Source organism: Anthonomus grandis, chromosome 6 (assembly GCF_022605725.1).
Source record: "Anthonomus grandis grandis chromosome 6, icAntGran1.3, whole genome shotgun sequence".
Lineage (NCBI taxonomy): Eukaryota > Metazoa > Arthropoda > Insecta > Coleoptera > Curculionidae > Anthonomus > Anthonomus grandis.
In genome coordinates this window covers 13,222,539-13,233,860 of record NC_065551.1, presented here as the reverse complement: position 1 = coordinate 13,233,860, position 11,322 = coordinate 13,222,539, and positions in this window count along the sequence as shown.

Sequence of the window (11,322 nt, the reverse complement as noted above, 5' to 3'; positions counted from 1 at the left end):
TTCTGTATTTTATTTGCGTTTTATGATGTATATATTTATGTAAAAAACATAAATGCATTAAAAATTAAGGATTATGGTTTGAAAAAAACATAATTTTAATGAGTCCCTAATTTGTACCACTATGCAAAAAAGGTATTTTCTTTTTTCAGGCTATGGCTTTCGCTGGCAGCAGTAAATATCCTATGGACTTAAAATTGGTCAATATGACTGAAAAAGAGTTCTACGACGAATTAGAAATGATAGATAGAGCTCCAAGTGGTCAGGAATCAATTATTTTAGAAGAGTCCGACAATGAAAATGATTTCTGTGGAATACAGCCTAATGATATTATGATCAGTAGTGATGATGACTCCAGCGATGATGACGTCCCACTTTCAAGGTATTTACAAAAATCAAATAATCAACCACGTAAAGTTTCATGGTCTACTCAAAATGTACATCTAATAAACCCGGCCCAGCCGTTTACTGAGACTGAGAATCAAGGTTTATGTCTTGAGTTACTACAAAAGGAAGATCACCTGTTGTCATCTTACTTTTTTTTTAAATCTGTTTATAAGTGACGAGCTTATAGAAGACATTGCTTTTCAAACAAACCTCTATGCTGAACAAGAATTTCAAAAAAATAACAAAAAATATAACCCTACAAATACAAAAGAAATGAAGGTTTTCCTTGGTCTTAATATTCTCATGGGAATTAAACCACTACCTAGTTATATAGACTATTGGAGTGTCGACGAAGACATGCACGATAATTACACTTCCCAGTTTATGGCTGCAAATAGATTCGGTTGGTTGTTTACCCACGTTCTCCTCAATGACAATAGCGTAATGCCAAAAAAAGGGGATGCAGGATTCGATAAACTGTATAAAGTTAGGCCCTTTATAGATAAAATTAAGAAGAATTTTAAAAAATATTATGATGGTACAAAAAACAGCGCAATCGATGAATCAATGGTAAAATTTAAGGGGCGAAGTACGTTGAAGCAATATATGCCGAAAACGCCTATAAAACGAGGCTACAAAATTTGGACTTGGCTGACTCAAATGCATATTTATATGACTTCGATATTTATACCGGTAAAACCGATGACTACGTGGAACATTCGTTAGGGGAAAAGGTAATACTTAGACTTACCGAGGATCTCCCAACAAAAAAATCACCTGCTTTTCTTCGATAACTTTTTCAACTCGTATATGTTATTGAAAATTCTCAAAGAACGGGGCATTCATGCATGTGGACAGTTCGGTCGAACAGAAAACATCTTCCAAAAATTACTGAAGATAAACTTTTGAAGCAAGGTGAATACGATTATTCAATAAGTTCTGATCGGATCAGTTTGATTAAATGGAAAGACAAAAAAGCAGTCCATATTTTGACCAATTATCCAACGGTAAAAAGCTCTGTGCAACGAAAACAAAAGGATGGTAGTAAAATCCCTGTTCCTTGTCCTATGGCACCGGTGTACTATAATAGTAACATGAACTTTGTGGACCGTTTCGACCAAATGAAATCTTCTTATGAGCTAGATCGTAAAAGTAAAAAATGGTGAATGAGAATTTTTTTCCATTTCATTGATTGCTGCGCAGTCAATTCGTTCACTCTCTATCGACTAAGAGGTCTAAAAAGGTTACCCCTAAACGATTTTCGTCGAAGAGTTGTTGATGGGTTATTGGCAGAGCGATACGTCCAAATTAGTGCAGATCATGAAACGCAATCGGAAGTTTTCAAGAAAATAAAATGAGTAGTACCAGGCGAAGTGCGTTTCACGTCATCAGATCATCAGCCTGTAAGGACTACAAGTCGAAGATGTGGTCTTGTACAGTGTGTAAAGTTCCGTTATGCTTAGGCACATCTAGTTTTCAAGAATATCACAAAACAAAGTAGATATACAAAACAAAGTAGTTAATTTTGATTATCAATTAGTAAAATACTTCTGGTTTTCTGTAGAATAATCGTTTTTTTATTTTTCATAATTGCCTCCTAGCCTTAGTTCAAGTTGCACGGTGGTACACATTTCACACAGTAATAGGAATTATACCTATTATATATTCCTGAAGTGTCTATTCGGCTTTCATCTGTCCAAATAATGTTATTATGGAAGTTCTCGTCCAATCTGCACTTCTTGACATACCAATCACAAAATGCAATTCTTCTCTGAAAGTCGCCATCCTGAAGGTGATGAACTTTCCTAACCCTGTAGGGTTTAAATTTGTGATTTGTAAGCGTTTTTAAAACTCTGGTTTTCTCAACACCTATTTTCTCTGCTACTGCTCGATGAAACTTGTTATAAAGATGTTTGGTATAGGATAGATACTTGTTATAGGATGATCTAAAACCTCACCTATTATATTAAGTTCCTGAATTTCAGCTTCAACATCAACAGCATTAGTTTTGGGCCTTGGCTTTTTAAAACTTCCGTGCTTCACAAGATTTAATTTTAACACTAGAAATATTCTTTTATCTGGTTGACGACGTTCAGGAAAGGTATTTAAATATAATTCACTGGCTGCCTCGGAATTTTCATTAGACAGAAAATAGCCCTTTAATATTTCAACTTTTTCGTCAATTTCATAATTTCTTTTTAAATTCTCTGAATATTTGAGCACTATATAGCTCTAAATACAGCAAATTCAAATATGTTACTGACAGGAGGAATAAACTATTTTCTATCTGGCTGTCACATATGACATGTGCTGTTTTTTACCAAAGCCTACTTCTATAAAAATTAAAAGACTTGGAAAATGGAAAAATGACAATGTAATATCGGAAACAGCTAAAATGAGATATATGGTGCTATATATTTTTGAAAAGAGGATTTCAAGGGCTTTAAGAATTTATAAAAAAATAATATGTGTCCCATAAGAAAAAATTTTTTTTTGGAAAATCAACTTTATGAAACACCCTGTATAAAAATATAAAATATTTATCATTAGTACTTCGAGAAAGTGTTTTCATAAGTCAATTATCTTTAATAGCAAAAAAGTTATGGCTAATTACCGAAATCAACCAAATTCAAGAAACGCCCCCTAGCGGCCAAACAGTTTGACATAATAAAATTTTGATAATTTTAAATTTTTTTTTACAAAATTTGAGCTCATGACATATATATATAATTGCTACTGCGGCATTCTGAAGACATTCAAAATAAACCGCAAGTAAATCCACAGCTTCATCATTCGTAAAACGCATTATTACGACAAAAATTATACAAAAGTAAGCGAAACTATTGACAACTATTAGAGGTATATTTATGTTTTGATTAAATATTTGTTTTTTTGGTTCCATGTCTTCCTTCCATAGCTTGCTATTAATTGCCAAAAAAATTAAGTATAGGATTTTGGTATAAAATTTTCTTTGGCCTAAATTTTAGGTTAGGAATAAGATATCGAGATGCGGTTTTCGCGAGCCTGTTTAGGCATCATTTAGCTACTTTTTCATGAACAAAAAATCATACCAATGCATTTAATTTTTTTGAGAAAATTTACTATTTGTGTCTGAATGTTCAAGAAAACCCTCTGGCGGCGATATGTGAAACCAACACAATTTCGAATACTAAAACAGTTAAAGCCTAATAATGGTCCTTTTTAAAAAACACAATGGTGTTAAAGTCGACTAAGCCATTTCTAAGATACAGAGTGTTTTTTACGGAAACCTTTGAATACCCCCCCCCACCACTTTATTTTCAGAGATACAGCAACAACTGTCAAACAAAAAAAGTTTCAGATTGTCCTCTACTTTAAAGATGAAGTATTTTTTTATTAGGTTAATATACAGCGTCCGACTGGTGGAATAAGGGCCTACCGGGCAGAGACCTCAATAGGGCCCAGAAAACTGGGTATATTATCTACCCATGGAAAAAAAACAAATAAAAATTATTATATATTAAAACAAAATCAAAGAACATATTCTATTATCTGCAGTATACTAATTAAAGCTACGTTAACAGAAATCAGAAACTCAAGCTCTAGTCCAATAAAATTATAACATAAAATGGCAAAAAAACAAAAAGTGAAATTTATAAAAACTTACTTATTAGATAAGAAGTTTTTTTTGTAACAGCGACGTAGAATTTGCAATTTTGTCAATTAAATGATCATAGTCTAAAGCTTCAAGCAAATCTGCTTCTGAACTTATTATTATAAAAGCTTCTACTAACTCTTACCGTAAAAGGGACCTAAGACGATTTAAGACTAATTTTAATTTGGAGAAAAGACGCTCACAAGCAACTTGCGTACAAGATAATGTCAAAAGATACTTGTATACTATATACAGATGACTATATGCTCCGACATGCAAATTATGTTCAAGAAATATTTTTAGACAAAAATGTAAGCAACCTGCAGTTTTTCTTTTGTGAAGTTGGAGAAGTTTTATTATCATCATCATCAGATTCGGATTCACTGTTTTCTATTTCTACATAAAATTCCTCTGGTAAGCATGACGAATCTTCTGTCAGGATTTTTAGATCCTTAAAATTTTTTGCAAAATTAATTAGTTCTGTTTTAATACAAGAAGTAGGTAATCCCGACAGTTTTGAAATTTCCTCAAAAACGCTATTATCTAAATGATCTCTTCAGTAAGTATATCCTTTTCTATAATACATGGTTTCTTATTTATTAAGTCAATAAAGTGTGTTTTAAATTTTTTCGAAATTAGTAAGCATTTTTTCTATTTCTCTTTAGAATTTGCGTCCGACGATGTTTTACCATTAAATTCGTTTTCTTGATCGCAAGATATATATTTTAAAGCTTTGAGCAGGCTGGAGTATAGCTCATCGGATATATTTTGGTGCGATCCGAAAATTACTTCCAAAGCCCTTGCTTTGCTCCACCAACGGGTGTTACAAATCATTTTTAAGGTTCTAAAATCATTACGTTGGTTTTTCCACACTAAATCACGCTTATAAGATTCAGAAAAAAAGACCGCAGTGCGATTAAGAAGACCAAACAAATTTTTACATTTAATTAAGCATTCTATTGTATCACATACTACTAAATTTAGGACGTGGGCATAGCACCAAGTGTATACCGAATAATTAGCATAATTTTTGATGAGGTAGTCCGTTGTATTGCCCAGACAAAGGAACAGCATAACATTAGCGATTTCCAATTTCATTAATTTAAGTTCTTCATTTAAATGGTTGTATAAAGCCAAACCTGATGATTTTTTTAAATTTATCAGAGATATCAAAAGTTCATTTACTTTACCATCATAAACATATCTTGCAAAAATAGCACACTGTTCCCTTACACTTACATCCTGAGTTGAATCAATTTGCACACTAAACTTTTTGGCATTTTGAATTTCTAAAGATATTTTCTGTTTCAAAAAACTCACACTCAATGTTTTACTAAGAAAAGTTAAATGAGACCCTTTACCTTGTTTGTTATCATGTTTTCGACAAGAAATTTTATTGATATGGGTTTTCATAATATTGTCATATTTTGCTAGCAACAAACATAGTTCAAGAAAGTTGCCACGGTTGATTTTAAAATTCGTAGTAGCTAATGAGCTGCTACTTTCTTCTTTACCTCGATACGCAAGCTGTTGCTTGGAAATAAAAAGAATTATATCAATGATTCTTTTTACGATTTCTCTGTTATTAATTATTTCACTTTTTTTTTTCATTAGCCACATCAACATTTATTTTTACCTCGATATTCTGATTGCTTTTTTTTTTAATGGTAAACACAAGCACAAGAGGAAAGTCCTATGTCACTCTTGGAGTGGTGCTTGCGCGAAGATATTTGTGGGCATTTATCTTGAATCGCTGCAGGTTGTATGCGTCGGGAAATATGTGAGGTGGAAGCCCGTTCCACAAAGAAGATGTTCTCCAGATGAATGAGCCCCGATGTTAAATATTAAAAAAAAATTAAAAAATGAAAATTAAAGAATGATATAATTATAATTAATTATTAACAATCTATTACTTTAATATTGCTTTAATTATACTTGGATTAAATAAAATTTGAATGGAGGGATGGGGAATAACAGGAAGGAAAAAGGAGAGTATGGGGAGTGAGGGTTAGAAAGTGGGTACAAGGGAACCAATGGAAGGAGGGAGACTTACTATAGGCTATAGAGACAGCTCAGGGGATCTTCTCAAAGGGAAGACGACTAGCACTAACCACTTTGGTAGAGTGGCGTGGATTCAACAAGAGATCAATAAAATATAAGCGCCACCTGTTTTATCCCAGATGGATAAGAAAATCCCGATGACCAAGAAAACAGGAAATTACTAAAAGTACTATACCTATAAACCTGAAAGAAAATCTCACAAGGAAAAACAGACAGTTTTAAGTGAATCTATATTAAAAGAAAAATTAATAATCAGACTTATTATTTTAAAAACAAGTTATGTTGCCCTTCCTAAATATAGAGTTTATATCAAGACTAAAATCTTATATTATGTTGGTTGGGGCTAAAAGTTCGCATGAGTACTTTCGAAATAGGCCTAGTTATCCAGTTTACAAGATCTATACGGTCTATTTCAATAAAATAACTAATATGCACCTAGTTATTATGAAACTATTCAAAACAATGGTGTGGTAGTAAAATCTAATGATGAGAGTGGTAACAATGTAATTTTGAGGTTAGTATTTAGTCTAATATACTACAGTAAAGCTAATGAATGTTGACAGGACTTTGGTTTACTGGTTAGGTTGTTTTACTGACTGCATGGTTCACTAAACGTCACAAACATTGATCAAACCTGGCTCCAAAAGGGCTGCATGATTGCGATGGGGGACCTGGGTGGATCGGTTTAACAGTGAATGTCAATGTAGATGTTGTGGACGTTATTGGAGTAGATGAGTGGAGATTTCTACCTCCTATAATAGTGGATAAAGACCATACCGGGGGATAAAAAAAAGCCTGAAAGTGGAAGAATACCCAGATTGAGGAATCGCCAATAGAGTAAGTAGATATTAGCATTGATGGTTAAACTTAACGGTATGCGTGAGTCTACTTATATAAAATTACATGTGTAATATGTAGATTATCATAAACAAGATGCCAAATCAAAATATTAGGACTTACCAATGGAATTGGCCTTTTCTCGGGAACACAAAACTGGACACTTAAACAAAGAACCTTGAAAAAGTTGGTATTTAACTACACCACTTATAATCCTGCACTATTGCAGTATGGCATTTAGTATCCACAAACCAAAATACCCAAAAGGTGAGTTTTCAACTTTTCATTGGAGTAAAATCGGCAAAAATACCAAGAAACAACCTTCTTCAAAGGCTTGTTCCTCAAAACTCCTAGAGGTCAAAGATTTTCGCGCCAGAAATGGTTTTAGTAGGGATATAGGAAAATGAGCTGGGATCTTATTGGCTAGGATATGACTTCTGACATTAGTTAAATCAAAACAATAAAAAAAATTAATGTTATGATTAATAATTTGAGTTTCATCATAAGGGTTGAAAATTATTGATATCAAAAATAGAATTAATACTGAAATGATAACTGTTTATTTTATTAATTTTAGCACCAGAATAACTTAGAAATTGCCTCTTAAAGTTCTATAATCGAGCTATGCTTTCGCTAACATTTTAGATTCATTTTATTTTCTTATTCTTTATGTATCTGACGAAAATAAACTGTAACACCGATACAGCGACGTCCTTGGGGTAGGCAGGTGGACTCGATGTTGATGAGCCGGAACTGCTAGATGCGTCCTTCTTGCAGGAACAGCCCTGGGTGGAATCAGGCCTGCCAGCTCAGAGGAGCACTTACCGTGATAATAACGGTAGAATAAACGGAGATCAGTCACCTTTCTTCTGTGCTCCAGACTATCCAGACTCTTTTTCAGTTCTGGTTTGTCGATAAGACGAATAGCTCTCTTCTGTAAAGAATCTAGCAGCTTTAAACTATGCTTGGGTGCAGAGCTCCAGACATGCGAGCAATACTCGAGGGAAGGGCGTATTTGAGCCTTATAAAGAGTCAGCAGCTGTTCTGGTGTATACAGTTTTTTCGTTTTGAAAAGCACTCCGAGTTTTTTGGAAGCTGCCCTGGCGATCTCGGCAACGTGGTCATGCCAGGACACACTGTTGGTGACTTCGACTCCTAGAAGATGTAAAGATGATTTCATTAGCAATGTTTTCCCTGCCATAACCAGCTCCGGGCCACCAAGGTTAGTCTTCATCGTAAATACTGCAGTCTGCGTTTTTTTAGCGTTAAAATTGACCAGATTGTTACCGCCCCACTCCAAGATTGCTCTAATATCGTTGTTGGTTGAAGCTACTTGTTGCTGCCTAAGATTCTGAGAACTTGCGGCTGTCGTTGGTTTGGTGGACTTAAATATGGAAATAAGTGTGCTATCGTCCGCAAAGCTGTAGATTGGATTGACAGTGGTTCCTAGCAAATCGTTGATATATCAAGAAAAGGGTGGGGGATAGAATGCATCCTTAAGGGATGCCAGCGTTAATGTTAAATTTGTCGGAGAGGTGTCCATCGACGGCTACTTGGATTGTTCGTTATTCAAGAAAACTTTTGAACAACTTTTGATTGAGGAGAGCTTGGTTAGTAGTCCCTCATGCCACACTCTATCAAATGCCTTGGAAATGTCAAGAGCGACTGAGCGGGACTCGCCGTGCTTCTCCATGGCCTCCGTCCACAAGTGTGTGACGTAAGCCAGAAGATCGCCGGTGGATCTAAGCTTTCGGAAGCCGTATTGATGATCGCTGATTAGTCCAGATGATTCCAGATATCTTAACAGTTGTTGGTTGACTGCTTTCTCCATAATCTTCGATATTACTGGAACTAGTGCAGTCGGGCGGTAATTGGAGGGCATCGTCTTCTTACCCTTTTTGGGTACAGCTTGCACTCGAGCAGTTTTCCAGCTTGTTGGAAATGAGCCCTGCTTATACGATGCCGTGAACAGTCTACATAAGGGAGGAGTCAATTCGTCTGCACAACGTTTTAGTACTAGGGCTGGAATTCCATCGAGTCCAGAAGCTTTGTTGGTGTCTAGGCTTTTAAGAATTTTATTTATAATTCGTTGGGGAAACGAAATTTCTTCCATCGATGAATTCACCCTTGGCAAATATGGCGGTGTTTTGCCTTGCGAGTGTAGAGTAGAATTGGACACGAAAAGTTTACCTAGTAAGTTGGCTTTTTCCCTTGCTGTTACTGCGATAGAACCATCATCTGCTGTTAGGGGTGGCAAGGCCGACTTAGCAAATCCTTGACTAACGGCTTTCGATACCGACCAGAAAGATCTTGTTCCATTTGGGCAGTTTAGCAGTTTGTTTTTGATCCTGTTGTTGTGACTCTCTTTGCATTCATCAATAATTCGCTTGCAGCTATTTCTGGAGGTTAAAAAGTTCCTCCGATTTTCGGTGGAAGGATGTTGACGCCATTTGCGATATGCTGCGTTTTTAGTGTTTACTGCCTTTTTGCCTTTTTTCAGGTTGAACCATTGCTTGTTGTTTGATCCGCATTTAGTAGAAAAAGGGATATAAGCTTCCATTCCTGCGAAGATCGTCTCTGTAATTTGATTTGCACATTCTGAGATGTTATTGGTTCTAAAGCAGACTTCTTTCCAAGGGAATGAGATAAAATTGAATGATAAAATTCCCGAAGATGGTTCCACTCTGCTGATTTATAGTGCCATACCTTCCGCGGCATCGGAGGATCCTGCGTTTTAACATCCAACTGGCAAGAGACTGTTATCAATTTGTGGTCCTATGTTCCTAGGGCGGCCTGTACTGATACAGTGTACGAGTCAGGGCCTAAAGCCAAGACCAGATCTAGGAGACTCGCGAACTCGCTGTCTCGATCGGGGATTCTGGTAGGTTCCTCCACAAGCTGCGTAAGCCCGCATATGGTGGCAAATAGCTCAGCTTCTCGTCCTTCATCGTCGTTTTTGTTGCAGAAGCGCAGCCAGTTGATATTGTAAACGTTAAAATCACCCATAACGATGATTTCTGCGCTGGGGTAGTCAATTTGCAGTTGGTTAATGCAATCAGCCAGGTTCAAAAAGAGCCGCCTATATTGGATGTCGCTTGGTGGTCTGTAGATACAGCAGATAAATTTTGTGGCTCCACTAGCTATTATTTTGAACCACATGACGTCGAAGTCTACAGGTTCAAGCGTTTCCTTCCGCTGGCAACTCAAATCGCTCTTGACAAATACTGCCAATCCAAAGTTTAGTCGAAATCGGGTGTGTAGATCGTATCCAGGATAAATGAGGTGAACATTTGTTGTTGAAGGTTTCACCTTTGTTTCTGCCAATGCCAGAATGTGAGGCTTATTTGATTGCAGGTGTTGGTGTACTGCATTAATATTGGTGTTTAGGCCTCTGATGTGGCAGAAATTAATTTTTAGGCTTTTAATCCCGCTTGATGGACCCCTCCGACCAGCCTCCGCCCGGAGATCCGAATGGGAGGCGAGTTTACCTCCGGAAAATTTTGGTCGTGAGGGCGCCATCATGCATTTATTTTTCTACTCCATTTCCCCTTTGGAAACCGGACACATCGACATGGCGGCGAAACGTGAGTTCCATGGAACCACTTCACGCCGCCTAAGTCCTATGTGGTGGTATTGAACCGGGCGATGCAAGTGGACAACATCTACCACCAAAGAGGTTGCTCTTTTAGTCGCCTTTTACGACAGGCAGAGCATACCGGAGGGCTATTCTACCCCGGCCCTACCCGGGAAAAATGTATATAAGCTTATTGCCCTAAAGTAGGCTTGCACATATAAGGAATAACCGAGCGACTGTTCATGCTTTTTAACACGTTGAGTTGAATGCCGAAAGTCGCTCATTCCTTCTGAACTAAATGTTTGTCTATTTTTAACATTACTAAAAACCATGCAAATAGAGCAGAACAGCTTATTTAATTCCACAGAATAAGACAACCAGTTTCTAACAACGAGTTCCCCGTTTGGTAATTTTCTCTGTATAATTTGGGATTGGCAGCTTAGGATAATCGAAATAAGTGGGTTGATTTGGATGTTGTTTAACAAAATTTAGCTTTTCTTGTACTGTTGCGTGGGTCGGAGGAGAAAAAAAATTGTATTACATTATTTGTCTTAGTTGAAATATCTGTTAATTCCATAGCGTCACATTTATTTTCCGATAAATCCGATTCTAAATCCGAAGAGTTTGAAGATAACAAAGCCGAAGCTTCTGATATTTTATAAGCCGAATCTGTTGAATCCTGAACATCAGGCGCCAAGGAACTACAGTTACGTATTACCTTTGTCTGCAACTACACTGCTATGAATGATGACATTTTGGCTACTAGAAGTTAAAGGCTCTTTTAGATTAAAAAATGACGTGACCTTCGTGGAGGATGCTGATGCAGTCTCCA